Source organism: Micromys minutus (genome assembly GCF_963924665.1).
Source record: "Micromys minutus genome assembly, chromosome: 7".
Classification (NCBI taxonomy): Eukaryota; Metazoa; Chordata; class Mammalia; order Rodentia; family Muridae; genus Micromys; species Micromys minutus.
Window position 1 is genome coordinate 59421013 of NC_137976.1, and position 17761 is coordinate 59438773.

Consider the following 17761-nt stretch of genomic DNA (forward strand, 5'->3'; position numbering starts at 1 on the left):
CAAAAGGGGCAGAGACAGACAGCACAGACACATGTTCTATGTTTTCAATGTGAAGAAAAAGACAAAGGTAGAAAGAAGGAATCTGGTCAAGGCCAGACTGAGGTTTTTAACTTTAGAAACTTGAATGTATTGTGATAATATTGGGTAGCTAGAGACTGGGGGCTTGGAGGCTTGGGGAGGAAGGCAGTAAAAAGCCAAGCATGGTGGCCCCCACCTGTGATCTCAGCACATGGGAGGTGGAGTCAAGAGTGTTAACAGTTTAAGGCATTCCTTGGCAACGTGCTGAATTTGAAGCCAGCATAGGCTACATAAGACAGTGCTGAGTATAACCACCATTTAGTGGGTTTTAGTCAGAGGGCTGAGAGTTCAAGGTCACCCTGAGATGCAGAGCAAGTTCAAGACTAATATCACAGGCTACATAACAAGAGCCTGTCTCATAAAAAGGTTTGGGAGCTAGAGAGATGGCTCATGGGTAAGAGCTCTTACAAAGGGTCCAGGTACAATTCTCAGCATCCCATACTAAGCAGCTCACAATGATCAATAACTACAGCTCCAGGGGGACAATACTCTCCGGGGGTGGGGGTCAATGCCCTCTGCTGAACTCTGCTGGCATCTGATACATACATATCCACATATAGATACATATATATATACATAAATAAAAATAAAAATGAATCTTTTTATATAAAAAAAGATAGAGGAGATGGCTCTGTTGGTAATGTACTTGGTTCATAAGTCAGGACCCACATTTGGGTCCCCAGCACCTATGTGTATTCCAAAGCTCAGTAGTACACATATATACCCTAGCACTCAGGATTGGAGGTGAAGGCAGGGAGATCCCCAAAGCTCATGGGCTAGTTAGCCTAGCCAAGTAGTAGTAGCTTCTGGATCAGTGAGAAAACTTGTCTCAAAAAACAAGGTGACTTAATTCCAGCACTTGGGAAGCAGAGGGAAGCAGGTCTTTGTGAGTTCAAGTCCAACCTGATCTAAGCCAGAGAAAACCTGTTTCAAAACAATCAAACAAATAAACAAAAACAAACAACCAAGATGGCTAGTAATAGAGGAAAGCACCCAATGTCAAGCTTGGGCCTACACACACACACACACACACACACACACACACACACACACACACAAGTGCACATGTATTAATGTATGCCACATGCACACATGGACACCCACACATTCCAACACCAGGCAACTCTACATCATACATAAATAAATATAAGGGGGGAGGCTGGGTTAGCTCAGGGGAGAGTGCTTATCTAGCAAGCCCAAGGTCCAATCTACAGTATTGCAATCAATTAATCAACTAATTAATTAAAATACAATTCTTCAAAAAAAAAAAAAAATAGGATACAAGTTCCCACAGAGTATGAAGTAATGGTGTACTGATGTGGCAGTGGGGTCAACACAGGAGTCTGTGGAAGAGGAGGAGGCAGGCGGGCAGTGGGAACTTCTGTTTCACCTCTTAGTGAGATCACCTGTCAAGAGGAAATGGAGATAATGTGGCAGGAATTTTCTGCAGTATCTACACGATGAAATGTAAGTGGAGTCAAACAAACACTCACAAGACATCAGTGTCTGGGGACCTGACTCAGCTGGTGCTTGCCTTACAGGCATGAAGACCTGAATTCAAAGCCAGGAACCCACATAAAAATGCCATGCTTTTAATTCAGTGTTGAGAAAGTAGAGAAGGGCAGATGCCTGGGGTTTGGAGGCCAGCCAGTTTGGCCTAATTGGTAAGCTCCTGGCCAACGAGAGACCCTGTCTCAAAAAGAGTAGATGGTACTCCCAAGTATGAGACTCAAGGCTATTCTTTAACACACACACACACACACACACACACACATTTAAAAAAAAGTGAAGGAAGGAAATTCATGGGAGCTTCGAGGACTAAGTAGCAATGGTTTGGAGCTGTCTCTGTATTGTTTTTCTGGCTGTACTTTGAGGCTCAGGTTTCATATAGCAGATGTCACATTGAATCAAAGTCAAGGTTTCATGGGAAAAGGGGCACAGCAAGAATTATAGGGAGGAAAATCAATGATGTTGGCGAGAGGGACGGACACTGTACGCTAGTTACTGTTGATACAAAATAGTGATCTGAATCTACAAGAAAAAAAAAAGGAATGAAAACAATCAATTAAGAAAGTAGCTTATTCCATGTCACATATAGGTACCCATGGTCCAAGGACACAGATTCAAGTTTTACCATATCAGAGGTTACTTGAGGTTTTATGGTCCCAGAATGCATGGCAGAAAGTCGTAATCCAATGCTGTTGCTGGGCTGCATTGTGGGGCCTCAGCTGATGACCTGCAGCAGAGCGAAAGTTCTCTTCCTACCATTGAGATGTTACTTTCTAGTGTTCTTAGCATAACAAGTGGTGAGGGCTAGAGCTCAGTTAAGCTGAATGAGAACATCCCAAAAGTTCATCCACCAGCTACAGCAGGATTAGGCCAGGTACAAAAGTTAAGGCAAATAAATGGCTGGCAACAGTTCCAGTCCTCCCCAATCGTAATGGTCTGTCCCATCAGCCAGTGGGGTCTTTAACACCCATGCAGTCTCTGGAGAGAACATAGAAGGTAAGCCCATAGTGAGGGGATGGGATCCAGGTGACAGTCAAACCCTCAACATAGCTTGACCAGGCGCAAGGAACAACATGTCGCAAGAAAGCTGAGAGTCCTAGCCACTGTGTTCAGAAACAGAGACAGTCACTTGGATAAGGGCTTCATAGGGGGCAGGGAAGATCAGTGGTGAGTCTGGGAGAAAGATAATGAGGGGCTTAAATCTCTGAAGTCCTTACTTGGCTAGGCTTACAGTGCTGGGTGTTAGACCTGTATAATTTCATTTAAAAGTAGTGTTTTACCACTAAGTTAAAGATGAGAAAAGGGGTTGAGAGGAACTAAGGAACATGTCCAAGTCCACTCAGGAAAGAAGAGTAAATTTGATTATTTATTTGTTTTGTTTTGTTTTTTGTTTTGGTTTTTTTTTTAAGTTTTTGTTTTTGTTTTCTTGTTGGTGTTTATTTTGAGACAGGGTTTCTCTGTGCAGCCCTGGCTGTACTGGAACTCACTCTGTAGACCAGGCTGACCTACAACTCAGCAATCTGCCTGCGTCTGCCTCCTAAGTGTTGAGAGTAAAGGCGTGGCCACCACCGCCCAGTTTTAAAAAGGGTAAGATTTGAGATTCACCTCTATGTCATGGAGTCTCGGCGTGCAGTTGCAGGGCAGCAAAGGGACTATCCTCCCGTAGAGACACTAGTGGACTTGGTGTTAGATGCTCGGCTATAATCTGCAGGTCAGAAACTGAATCGCTCAGAAGCTTGAGGTGACATCGGGCTGGTGCAGCTAATGCAGCTAATGATAAATATTGGAGCAAAGGACAGATCAGAGAGTGATTTTAAAAGTTACAGGAAAGCAACTGTGTCATAGTTAACTTCGGCTGTCAACTTGACAACAAATCTAGAGCCACCTGCAAAGAGGGACCCTCAGCTGGAGAACTGCATGTCTTTGAGGCATTGTCTTAGTCTCTAATTGATGCGCAAGGGACCAGCTCATGGTGGGCGGTGCTGGTCTGAGCCACTCTAGCCAAGCAGGCCAGAGGAAAAGCCAGCAAACAGCACTCCTTCATGGCCTCTGCTTCAGTCTCTGTGTCCAGGAACTGCTCTGAGTTCCTCCTGTCTTAGCTTCTTTCAATAATGGGTTATAAGCTCTAAATCAAATAAACCTTTTCATCCCTCAAGTTGCTTTTGGCCAGTGTTTTATCGAAACAACAGAAAAACAAACCAGAGAAGACACAGATAGCAGGAAATCACGTGATAGATCTCAACATGTTGTTTGGGAAAGGATTATGGAAGCATTTGAAACTTTGGGCTAGAACTGTTGTGTGCTCAGAGCTTAACAAGTTGTCAGGGAAGCTTCAAAGACAGGAATGATGGGAGAGGTGCAAACCAAGGAGACCTTGCTTGTGAACTTTCAGTGGGAAGCAAAGACTCTCTAGGGCTGGTGTGTGTTCTATTCTCTATTACAGACCTGGTTACTGTAGATGCTGGTTACCTGGAGCTGAAAAATCTACCGGCTGGTGGGAAGCCAGCACAGTTGAGGGAAAGAATTTGCTCAGAGTCAGCACGTGGAAGGTGTGGTCCAGGGAATGGCAATTATGCATCCCAGGCTGGAAACTGAATTTGGCAGTGAGTGAGTCTCCCACATCCTGGTTTTGAAAGCATAAAAGGACCACAGAGAGCAAGTGAGTCTTGGCATTACGAGAGGCTAGGCGAGGCTGTTGGCAGAGATATAGCCTCGGTTGCAGGAGAGACCTCAGGATATTAGGAATTCTAGGACTGTTGGATGACAGCCAAGGGCAGTAACACTTTCGGACTGAAAACTAGCTGTGTGCTGTGGATGGTAGAGCTGGAGTAGTGGAGATCCCAGGCCCTTTGAAGGCCAGAGGATCATGGGTAAGTCCAAGGCACTGGACATCAAGCTACAGGATGTGATTTACTCTACTGGATTTCGGTTTGCTTTGAGAAGACTAACTCAATTAAAAGTTTTTATTAAATTCTTAAAAATCTAGTCCACAGTTAAGAGACTGAATATTTTAAAGTGAGACTGAACTTTTAAAGCATTGGTTTTTTGTTTTGTTTTGTTTTAGGGATTTAAGACAGTGTCTGTGAAGTGTTGGAACTCGATCTGTAAAACAGGCTGGCCTTCAACTCACAGAGATCCGCCTGCCTCTGCTCCCAAGTGCTGGGATTTAAACTGTGTGCTACCTCTGCTCAACAAGCATTGGAGTTTTTACAGAACTATAACATTTTTGTTTGTTTTTTGAGACAGGGTTTCACTGTGTAGCCAGAAACTATCAAATTTTAAAAGTTGCATGGTATTTTATATTGTGATATTAACATGAAATCTTGGGGACAAACAAGAAATGAGAGGTTATAGCTTAAAGTGACATGTAGCGTGTTGTGCTTGTTGGTTAGTTTTGTCAACTTGACACAAACTGGGGTCATCTGGAAAGAAGTGAACTCTGAAATTACCTTCATTTGATGTCCTGTGGGTATATCTGGAGGGCATGTTCTTGATTAATGATTGGTATTGGAGGACCCAGTTTGCTGAGAGTGTTACCACCCATGTAGTCTTGAGTTATATGGAAATCAAGCTGAGAAAGCCACTAAGATCAAGCCAGAAATCATCATTTTCCTATGATCTCTGCTTCTCTGCTTACTTCCAGGCTCCTGCGTTGCGTTCCTGCCTTGGTGGCCCCGAAAGATAAACTGCAATGCAACCTTGGTGTCCCCGAAAGATGGACTGCAACCCAAAAGCCCAACAAATTCTTTCCTCTCCAATTTGCTTTTAGTTGTGGTGTTTGTCACAGCAACAGGAAACTTAAGTAGAACATGTGTCAAAGGTGACAAAAATGACATAACTAGCTTCAGTTAGTTGTCATCTTGACCCAGAACAAAAGGCAAATGGGAAGAGGGAACCTCAACTGAAAAGTGGTTCAGTTCAGATTGGCTTCTGACCATGCCTGTGAAGCATCTTCTTAATTGCTAACTGATACTGAAGAAACCAGTCAATTGTGGGTGTGGACGGTGTCATTTCTAGACAGGTGAGCCTGGACTGTATAAGGAAGAGCACCAAGCAAGCCAGAGGAAAAGAACAAGCAAGAATTCTCTGATGTTGCCTTCAAGCTTTGAGTTCCTGCCTGGCTTCCCTTAGGGGAAGACTGTAACCTGTGAACAGAAATAGACCCTTTCCTGCCCAAGTTGGTTTTGGTCAGTTTTATCAGAGCTACCAGAATAAACTAGAACCACCTGCATAGGGAAACCAGGATGATGCCTAGTTCCATGACTGGGGGGGGGAAGTCTTCAGAAAATGAGAGGGTCCATCTTAGATAATGACTCTAAGGTTCCTATAGGCAAGTAAGTGGTGCTATTAACGAAGTGTGTGTGTGTGTCTGTGTGTGTCTGTGTGTGTGTGTCTGTGTGTGTGTCTGTATGTGTGTAAACAGATATTTATAAAGAAGTGAATATATATTAATAAAGGAGTAAATATATACTCATAAAGAAGTGAATATATATATTTATTCATAAAGAAGTGAATATACCTTTTCTGCCATTTTGGCACCTGTGGAGTCCTGTTGGGAACAGGGCTTCTAAGACAGGCAAATATGTCTGTAAGGCCACTTTTGCTGGCTACAAGCGAGGTCTTCAGAACCAAAGAGAACACACGGTTCTTAAAATTGAAGGCATTTATGCTCGAGATGAATCTGAGTTCTACTTAGGCAAGAGATGAGCTTATGTGTACAAAGCAAAAAACAGTACAGTGACTCCTGGAGGCAAAACAAAAACAAACAAACAAAAACCAGAGTGATCTGGGAAAAAGTAACTCGGGCCCATGGAAACAGTGGTATGGTTCGTGCCAAATTCCGAAGCAACCTTCCTGCAAAGGCCATTGGACACAGAATCCATGTGATGCTGTGCCCATCCCAGATTTGAAATAATGGAGAGTAAATAAATAAAAGTAGATTTGTGCTCTTTAAATAAAAAACGTGAACACACATCAGAATATAGGAAGAATAGGGCTGGTGAGATGGATCAGCGGGTAAAAAGCACTTTGCCATACAGACAAGCTGAGTTCCATTTCTGGAAGCCATGATGGAATGAGAAATTAACTCCAAAAGCTGTTCTCCAAGCTTCATATGTGTGCTGTAGAATGCATGTACACACATACACACACACATGGATTAAATTTTATAAAAATGAATACAGAAAACATATGAAGGAAAGACCTTGACAGAGGTGTCTTGTCCATAACATGTAGGGCACCTGAGGCAAGAACCCAAAAACCTTCATAACAGACCTAACCACCTACAAATTAGTGGTAAACCAAACGAATATAACACTTTGTTTTACAGGATTCGGGCTATAACTAAGGACCCTTCATCTCATCCATTGAGCTATAACCAAAACTCTAACATGCTCCTAAATCAAACACAATGTACTCTTTATTTTAATAAATGTATTTTTATAATGACAAAAGTTTTAATTAAGTGTAAAGCAATAGTTTTTTTTCTTTAATATAAATGGATGTTGGCAAAGTATCAAAGAGAAGTTAGGAATTTGTCAATGGCTCAGCAATTTTGGCACGTTTTATAGGGCTCACATAATTCATAAAGTATTATGTATGTTTCTTTCATGAAAGTTATTGTTTTCACTTTAGAGAATATATTCAGTATTTTATTTTTTAAAAATCAGCAACTTTTTAAAACATTTATGTGCATTGGTGTTTTGTTTGCATGTATATCTGTGTGAAGGTGTCAGATCCCCTGGAACTGGAGTTACAGACAGGTATGAGCTGCCATGTGGTTGCTGGGATTGAAACTGGGTTCTCTGGAAGAGCAGCCAGTGCTCCTAACCACTGAACCACCTCTCCAGCTCTCAGAATTTAATTAAAATTAAGATTTCATATGATTTGTATTCCATTGACAATAGTAACTTAAAAGATTAAAAATGATGTAACGTAGGGCCAGAGAGATGGCTCAGCAGTTTAGAGCGCTTTCTGTTCTCCCAGAAAACCAGGGTTTAGCTCTCAGCGTGCAAAGTGGGCAGCTACCAACCGCCTGTATGTAAGTCCACCTTTAGGGGATAATGCCTCCATGAACACCTGTATCTATATGTATAGATAGGCGCACATGCACGTGCAAGCATACACACTTAAAAATAAAACTCTAATAAAATTATGTAACTTCATTAAAATATATATAAGAGGAAGAGGTTTGTACCAAAAATGGAAGTCAAAGAAATGAATAAATTAAAATTTTTTTACATGTTTTTGAGATCCTCTCAAACTTGTTAGGCAGCGATTGCCTTGAACTCTTGACTTCTCTGCTTGTGCTGGGATGGCTGGACTACCATGCCTTATAAGGTTTATTTGGAACTAGGGATCAAATTAGGGGTATCTGTACATGGTAGATGAACACTCCAACAAGTGAACCAAGTCTGCTTCTCCCTGTCCACGGTCCCAAGCCATTTCTTCATGTAACATAAATAGTGTACACCTAGAATCCTAGTGAGGGAGTTCAAGGACATCCTTGGCTACATAGTGAACCAGATGGTAAAAAACAAAATAATCAGTTACACTGTTTTTCACACCCCATACTTGGACCTGTGTATACTGTTGACCTTTGGTATCCAAAGGATGGAGCTCACAGATTAAAACATTGTTTTTAATTGTATCTTGAATGTTTTCATCATTCCCTATCAAAATGTGGCTGGGAATGTAGTTTAGTTGGTAGAGCTTACCTAGTATGTACAAGACCTGGGTTCAATTCCCAGCACCACATAAAACCTTGGTGTGGCATATGCCTATAATTCTATGTACTTGGAAGGTGGAGGCAAGGGTATCAGAGGTTTAAGGTGATACTTGGCTATGTGGTGAGTTCAAAGTCAGCATGGGCTACTGAGACTGTTGTCTCAAAAACAAACAAACAAAACATGTCTTTATTTGCAAGATTGTGGGGGAGATTAAAATTATATTGAGCAAAGTAATAAAATACGGATTCAGAAATACCACATATTTTCTCTTACATGTGGCTCCTAGATTTTAATTTTTACAAAATTGTACGCTTTGGGAGATGGAGTTTTGAAACTAGCAGGAGGACATCAAAGCCCACCCCCACAGTGACACACTTCCTCCAACAAGACCACACCTCCTCATAGTGTCACTGTGGGCCAAGCACTCAAATACATGAGTCTATGGGGACCAAACTATACTTACTCAAATACTTTACTTTTTTTTCTTCTGGTCTTGTCAAGACAGGATTTCTCTGTGTAGCCCTTGTTGTCCTGGAATTCCCTCTGTAGACCAGTCTGGCCTCAAACTCGCAAAGATCTGCCTGTCTCTGCATCCTAAGTGTTGGGATCAAAGGTGTGTGCCTTTACTATTTTTTAAATTATTTTTTAATTGGGTTACTTATCCTGTTGATGTTGAGTAACAAAAGTTCTTAATATGTTCTAAATATTAATTTTTATCAGATATATGATTGTCCTTTTTCCTATTCTGTGGGTCATCTTCCTATTTTTTAATAACTGTCTTTAGAAGCACATTTGTTTTTTACTTTTATATCATCCAATTTATGTTTTTTTAAGATTTATTTTCTTTATTATATATTAGTACACTATAGCTGTCTTCAGACACTCCAGAAGAGGGCATCATATCTCATTATAGATGGTTGTGAGCCACCATGTGGGTGCTGGGATTTGAACTCAGGACCTCTGGAAAGGCAGTCAGTGCTCTTAACTACTGAGGTATCTCTCCAGCCCAAATTTATAATTTTAATTGCTGTAGTTTTGAGTTTATACCTAAGACTCTGCTGCCTCATCGAAGGTCTCAAAGACATATATCTGTTTTCTTCTGGGAGTTTTATAGTTCAGTGATGATCACGTTGGGTTAATTTTTATAATGGCAATAAAGCTTCATAGTGCTTGTCACAGTTTAATGAGGTGACACTGCTGACTCTAGGTACATACTGAGCTCTCAGTGGCTGGCAGCTGGTGCTACCATGACCCTTTAAAGAAACTGCCGAGCCCACATTAGTCATTGAATAGACCTCACAGAAAGCAACCTCACTATCTTGTAGTCAGATCTTCTTTTCATAGCCAGTTTGCTTGCCCATCTTTTTCATCTTCCTTGGGTAACTTGTAATGGTTTCAAAGACAGAGAGACTGGCTTCCTGTGGAAGACAGGAAACTAGGCAGTTCCTGAAGGTGACCTAGCACTGTCCTGGTCAATGAGACCCCTGGGACAACAGTATTTCAGGAAGACCATGAGAGGAAAAAAGCACATTGATACAGTTTTTCCAGAGATATGGTTTTATGCTCCATCTCTGTCTGGGCACATAGATCCTGGGGCTTGTGCAAAATGAATCAACTTTGGGGGGATTCACCCTGTTCCAAGGGGCCTATGCTACAGTTACCCAAACAGGCCATAGCTTTTCTCTGCTCTTAGCATTTATGTGGCCATTCTATGTGGGTCTTTATATCTTTTCACATTTTTCAGTATTTTAATAGGCCTTTGTCCGAAGGGTACATCTAACAATGTCTAAGGTACTCAGGGGAACCATGAGAGGCAGCTGTCGGCCTCTGGTGGGTAAAGGAGAAGGGCACTGCCAAACAGAGTACAATTCAGCCCCCACCCAAAACTCCACAGCCCAAGGTGTCACTGAAGCTCAGGTGAGAGACTGAGTAAGCTGACTCTGCTCAAACAGACCTGGGTTCAAGTCCCAGCTGTATCACTTCCCACCTCCTTGACCTGAGTATTGAGCCTCTGGAAGCCATGGTGTTTTGTCTTGTTATTAATCTAATGCTCACTATAATAGCCATGCATTTACTTGCATAAAGCCAACGAGCATACCTTTCAAATGTGTGCCCCATGGTTGACACATAGTAAATGACAAGCATTACCCCACATCAACATAGGTGATAACACCAGCATTCTACTGGGAATAATACTTTGCAGGGAATTTCTTTCTTTTAAGATTGGTACACTTTTCTGGCCTCCACAGGCACCCATGTACACATGACAAAATCCACACCCCCCCACACACACAAAACAGAATAAACATTAATTATACTTCAAAAATTAATGCATGATTTTTTTTTTTTAGTATAGAATAGAGTTTATTTAGAGCATGGGGAGGGGAGTTGATAGAAAGGCAGGGGGAGGGGGAGTAGAGGAGTAGAGGCCGGCCATGAGCTCGTGGAAAGAGGGGGAGCAGGAACAAGAGGAGAGAGCAAGAGAGCGACGTATGATGTTTAATGTATAGAGGATGACTCTCCCCCGCCCCAAGACAGAGTTTCTATACATAACCTGTTAACTGTCCTGGAACTCACTCTGTAGACCAAGCTGGCCTCGAACTCAGAGATCCACCGGCCTCTGTCCCAACTGCTTGGATTAAAGGCATGGGCCATCAATACCAGACATCATTCATCCTTTTAAGTAAAACTCTTTCACTCAGCTCTGACAAATGATACACAATTGTGTAAAGATTACCGTCACCAACTTACCATTCCCATCGGTCCCTGGATTCTCCCATGCTCCCTTGCAGAACACCTTCATCAAAGCTGGGTCATAGCTCAACAGTAGCGTAAATGCCCGGGGGAATTTGAAGCCCTGAGTTTGAGTCTCACAAAAAAGCAAAACCAAACAAAACCCCCAGTCGCAGGCAACCACTGATGGCTTCCTGTCCCTGAGGTTTTTGAAAGGCAGCACGTGAACAGGATCCTAGAACAAGCTTATGGTTAAGTTGGTTCTTGTTTTTGCAGTAATTTTCCCTATGTAGCTGGGGATGGGCTTGAACTCTCCCTTCTTTGACCAGGACCCCAAATTCTGAAATTATAGGCCGTACCACCACTCCAGGTAAGCATGCAGCCCTATGGGTCTGACTTCGCTTACATGTTTAGCCTCCTGCATGGCTTTCTTTGCCTGTAGCGTTGTCTCTGCCCCTTTGTATATGAGTAGCATTTCGTGATTTGGACTGTTCCTGGAGACATTTACAGATCCTAGAGACATTTACAGCTCCTGGAGACATTTACAGTTGGTGAACCCTTCAGTTACTCAGTAGAAATAGGATTGCTAAGTCCTTTATTAAGGGATGGTCAGCATTTAAAAAAAAAAGAAAGCCAAATTATTTCCAAAGTAACTATTGTCAGGAACAGGTCTGAGGTCTCCAGAAGTATTCAAAGTATTTTGGTAAGGCAAAAAGTTTTGCTTCTACAGAAGGGTGTGGAGCCACGCTAAATCAAGCATCGAACACAATTAAGATTGCCGTTGCTATGATGAGACACCATGACCAAAACCAGCTTGGGGAGCAAAGAACTCACTTAGCGTATGCTTTCACATCCTTGTTCAGTCCTGCAGGAAGTCAGGACAGGAACTCAAGCAGGGCAGAAACCTGGAGGCAGGAGCTGATGCAGAGGCCATGGAGGAGTCTGTTACTGGCCCACTCCACATGGCTGACTCAGCCTGGAACTACCAGCCCAGGGATGGCCTCACTTATCTCACTTCAATTAAGAGATGCTCTGCAGTCTGGCTTTATGGAGGCCCCTCCTCTCCGATGACTCTAGCTTGTGTCAAGCTGATAGAAAGCCAGGCAGCAGACTCATGGCTAACACTGATTGGTACCGATTTCCAGGGAGAAATGAAACTTGAGCACGTATTTGATTTCAAAAAGTGTTGGCCCTGGACGGATTTGAATGTATGCCAAGTGGCTCCTTTACATGTTTTAATGGAGTTTTGTTTTATTTAACCCTTTGATAGAATGACGTTTACGTTTTTCCTGCTTACCCTTTGCTCAGTCAACCCATATCCCTGATGGCAATGGAGGCCTCAGAATTTTGACTTTATATATTTTTTTTAAAAAGTCTTTATTCTTTTTTTGATATCATAATATAATCACATCACTTCTCCCTTCCCTTTCTCCAAACCCTCTCATATATTTCTCCTTGCCCTCTTTCAAACTCTTAAGATATATTTATTTAATGTATGTGAGTACACTGTGGCTATCTTCAGACACACCAGAAGAGGGTGTCAGATCCCATTACAGATTGTTGTGAGCCACCATGTAGTTGCTGGGATTTAAACTCAGGTCTTCTGGAAGAGAAGTCAGTGCTCTTAACCTCTGAGCTATCTCTCCAGCCCTCTTTTTCAAATTCACAGTCTCTTTCTATTGTTATTGAATTCATAACTTATATATTTAAATAAAATCTGCTGAGTCTATATAATATTTCTTGTATGCATGTCGTCTTAGGGCCTTTCTATTGCTTTGACAAACACCGTGACCAAAACACATTTTGGGGAGGAAAGGTTTTATATGGCTTACACTTCCATACGTTACTCAGTCCATCACTGAAGGAAGAAGTTAGGAACTGAAACAGACCAGAAACCTGGAGACAGAAGCTGATGCAGAAGCCATGGAGTGGTGCTGCTTACTGGCTTGCTCTTCTCGGCTTGTTCAGTCTGCTTTCTTATAGAACTAAGGACCACCAGTGGGGGGGGGGGGCTGGCCCCACCCACAATGGGCTGGGCCTTCTATCAATCACCAATTAAAAAAACAAAAACAAAAAAACCCAGCTCTACAGGCTTGTCAACAGCGTTATGGAGGCATTTTCTCAGTCGAAGTTCCTCCTCTCTGATGACTCTGGCTTGTGTCAAGTTGACAAGAAACTAGCCAGTACACACATTTTCAGGACTGGCCTTTTGGTACTGAGTAATTCACTGGTGTGCTTTTTTACTAGGGAACATTATCTTCCCTGAAGTCAGCATTCCTTAGTTGTCTGTGTTTCTTTGTTTAGGGTCAAGACCTTGTAGGCTTCCCCACCCCTGTTTACTTTGTAATGTCTATTGGTGGTATCCTTGTCTAACTCATGCCTAGGTGGTCATCTTAGTGAGATTTTATGGGTGTAGATTCTGACATTCTTAGGAGACACAATCTCTTAGCAAACTCCCTGTTTCTCTGGCCCCCACAACCTGTCTGCTCTGTTGTCTACAAAGGTCTCTGAGCCTTAGGTGTTAGAGTGTTGTCCATTGGGATTGAGATTCACAGCTCTGCATTTGATTGGTTGTGGCTTTCTGTAGTGGTCTCCATTCATTGTGAAGGGAAATTTCCTTAATAAAAGTAACATCAGACAGCAAATTTAATTCTAGACAGCAAATTGAATGATTGTTTTTTTCTTCAAGACTGGGTTTCGCTGTGTAACCTGGCTGTCCTCAGACTCACAGAGATCCAACTGCTTTTGCCTCTTGAGAGCCTGGATTAAAGGCCTGTGCCACCACCGCTGACCCTGGCACTTTAGTGGGGTCTGTGGTGTGTACAGGTCAGACTCTTTCACTATGTGGGTTCTGGGGATCGAACTGGGTTGTCAGGCTTGCAGACGGACCTGTTTACCCACTGATCAGCTCCATCTTACCTTTTAGACAGGGCCTCTCAACTGAGTCTGGAGCTCAGTGGATCAGCTAGATTGGCTGTCCAAAAGGCCCCAGTGATCTTCTCTCCTCCTTCCTAGGACTGGGGTTACAGGCTGCTGTGTCTACACCTTTCAAGGGTGATGAGGGTCCAAACTTGGGTTCTCATGCTCCTTCCTAAGCCGTCACCTCAGCCCCTCCCACTTCTTGAGACACTGCTTCCCATATCTTCTTCTTTACCTCCCCTTCGTGGGATTACAGGCATACGCCACAGAGCCTGGCTTAGTTTGGAGACACGTAGTCAGCTAGACTGGCCTTGAACTTCTGGCCCCAGTGATCTTAGCCTTCCTATTGCTAAGATCACAAGACCAGGGTGCGCAGGCTCACCCACGCTATGCTTTTAATCTGCGTTCTCCCTAACATCTAGAAATGCGAAGCTACTTTGTTTTGGTTTCATTTTATAAAACACGAGTCATTTTGAGTGCATTAAAATATTAGCAACAAACAAACAAACAATTCCAGTAAGTTAACAGATACACACGTGTTCATGCTGACAAGAATGACATTTCCTCTACCCCCCCCCCCCCCCCCAGTTCTCTGCTCTCCAGAGGGACTGCGTTCCCCCTTCCCATAAGGAAAGAGGCGGCAGGCTTTGTACGCTCTCAACCCAGGCTGCAGCCAATCTGCGTCATCCTCACCATGTAATTAGAGGCTGGAGGTGCCCACGTGTCTCATTTTTAGGATCCTGTGGGCTACATTTGGCCCAGATTAGGTTATACTTTAGGCACTTGGCCGCGGATACGTCTGCGCCTTCTTTACCACTCAGTGCTCAGAAGGCGCTTCAAAGGGCCAATGAGTGCAGGCTGCGTGCAGAGTCCCATTCTCTGAGGACAGTGGGATGCAGAGGCCTCTATCGGGAGCACTCTCTAATGCAGGAAAGCAGAGAGACAATCCCCAGCCCTCGATGGCTCCCAGCCTCGAACTCCAGCTGGTACGCTTACTAAAACCGGCCCTGTGCAAAAATCTGGTTTGTTTTCCAAGCGGGAACTATCTCTGCCCATGCTGTCCCCCTTTCCCCCTTCTAGAATAGAATCTGTCGCCACCAACTGCTGTTCCTACCCTCCTGGTTATGGTGGTCCCCCCCATAAAACAGGATGCCCATTAATTACATTTGCATTCTATTGTGTGTGTGTGCTTTTGTTAATCATACACTTCAGAACAGAACTAGGTTCCCAACCTCAGTGATATCTGAATATGCTATCTTACACAATACTCAGAGACTTCATCAACAGTAGCACTGGGAGGGGCTAGATTCTCCTTATTCAGATAGCTCAGCCTTTCCTTGGGGGAACAGACAAGAGTCTACCTGACATCTTGTAGGCCTTGGCTTGCTTTCAGAGGCATAGGGTGTGGCTAGCTACCACTGTGGTCTACCATGAGGGTTTGGCTGTATGAAGGGCAGTGCCCCTTTATAGTATGCATCTTTCAGGAACACACTATAGAAAACCAAAAAACGCTAAGTTACAAGACTGAACACATGGCATGGGAAAGGAATGAGCTCATCTTCATCACGAGATGACATCAGTTCATTTCTGGGAGCAGCTCAACACAAACTCATTGCTGAAGTCTAATGCTTCGAAGTCTAATGCTAGCACCAGCTAGCAACCCTGCTAAGTAACTTTCCCTCACAGGTAAGGGCATTCCGACAATGAGCCCTAGGCCCCTCTTCCCCGGGTTTGTAGGAAAAATGGAGTACAAGTAAATAGAATAAGCAACTTTAAAAATAGGTATTTAGTGAACAGATCCCGGGAGCCTGGTTCCCTCTATTATTTAAAATACCTGAATTGGGGCTGGAGTACTGTAGCCCAATTGTAGAACACTTGACTGCAGTGTTAATACCCAGAATGTGTGCTGTACACACACAAGCCTAACAAACTTGTAAATTGTTTGTTAAGAGACTCTGAACAGTTCAAGAATTTACCCAGTTGGGCAGCTTGGATTTGAATTCAGATCAGTCTGAGTTCAGGGTCAGAGGTCACCTTCCTAATCCATAGAGGGATTATCCAGAAGAAAACACATGATCATCTTAGAAGAAAACAGACACTTCAGGAAAAGTAGAATCCGGGAATCATCACACTGGATCAGCCTCACTGTACAAGGGCAGACCCCACCAGACCACAGAACCCATCATCTGTCTTAGTCAGGTTTCTATTTTTTGCACTAACATCATGACCAAGAAGCAAGTTGGGGAGGAAAGGGTTTATCCAACTTACACTTCCACATTGCTGTTCATCACCAAAGGAAATCAGGACCGGAACTCAAGCAGGTCAGGAAGCAGGAGCTGATGCAGAGGCCATGAAGGGATGTTACTAACTGGCTTACTTCCCTGGCTTGCTCAGCCTGCTTTCTTATAGAACCCAGGTATTATAGAATACCAGCCTAGTGATAGTACCACCCACAATGGGCTGGGCCCTCCCCCCTTGATCACTAGTTGAGAAAATGCCTTACAGCTGGATGTCATAGAGGCATTTTCTCAACTGAGGCTCCTTTCTCTGTGATAATTCCAGCTTGTGTCAAGTTGACACAAAACCAGCCAGTACACTATCAGAGTGGTCACAGTGCAGTAAAGGAAGGAATGTGTGCTCTGGCTGATACAGCTCAAAAGGCAGATCTAGGCCTTGAGCAAAGGATAGGAATAGAGATGGGTGTCTGTTGGGGTAAAAATTTTAAAAAATCAACTGTTACCAGTTCCCCAAAGTTTTCACTCTGTGAAAATGGAAGAGCCTCAGGCCACTGAGCCAGAACCACTCGCCCCGGCTACTATCTCTCTCCCCACTAGGAACTTTGCTCACATTCCCCACAGCCCAGTAAAATAATGACTCAATAACCAATAATTTATCAATCAGAGTTATATGTTAAATTCTCAATCCACAATCAATCTACACAATAAGCTTACAATCAGTTGACAAAGATATAAACCGCCCACCTAGATAGGACAAATTGACCTATAGAAACCCCTGAAAATATTCATATCTACTTATTACTAATTAAGACCACCTGGATCTAAAGTCTCCTTCTTCTTCAGCTCCATCTTGATTCTCCTCCTCTCCCTTCCTAGACTCCCCCCACCCCCACCTTTCCTTCTCATCCAATGATAGGCTGGACCCGTCTTGCTGTATAATGACATCATCCTACAGGTGTCCAAAGAGAACAGGCACAAGGGAAAGTGCAGCTGCCCCGTAACGTCCCAAAGCTGAAGGAGGGAGAGATGAAGAATCCAAGCATCCTTCTAGCCACCAATGGCACTGAGGTAATGTCTGGGACAGCCATGGCCAGGAACTGGGACCTGTGTCCTCAGGTATAAACACCAAAAACAACAAAAGGGAATACTTCAATTGGGAAGGACACGAGGGGGGGGGGGAATGAGGACTGGAAAGTATGATTGTGTGCTTTATGTGGAATTCCAAATAATCAATAAAAATATTATATTGGAAAAAGAAATACTTGACACAGCCTTACCCAGACAACCTCCTTCCTGAGCGCTGCGGGTCCATTCACTCTTGGCAACAATGCTTTAAGATAAAGTCTCTTTGTTGGGTTTCAGACTCAGACAAGGGGCTGAATATTTTACATACCAAAGCAGACCTGGCCTCCAGGTTCTCCTAGCATCCCTTAGTCCTTACCTGGCATATCACACCCTACTTGAACTTTCCAACCCAGGGTCTGGGCTGCCCCTCCCCCAGAGGCTCTCCCTTCTCTCCCATGCTCTGCATGCTCTCCCCTCTTCCCCCTTCCCTCT

At 43.4% G+C, this 17761-nt stretch overlaps 1 pseudogene across 1 annotated transcript; it reads left to right on the forward strand.

Moving 5' to 3' along the window:
* Positions 1–4453: 4453 nt before the first annotated feature.
* Positions 4454–6497, forward strand: LOC308422885 (large ribosomal subunit protein eL33-like; annotated as a pseudogene). Its single transcript has 2 exons — positions 4454–4515; positions 6150–6497. The product of its transcript is annotated as a large ribosomal subunit protein eL33-like (transcript).
* Positions 6498–17761: the final 11264 nt, after the last annotated feature.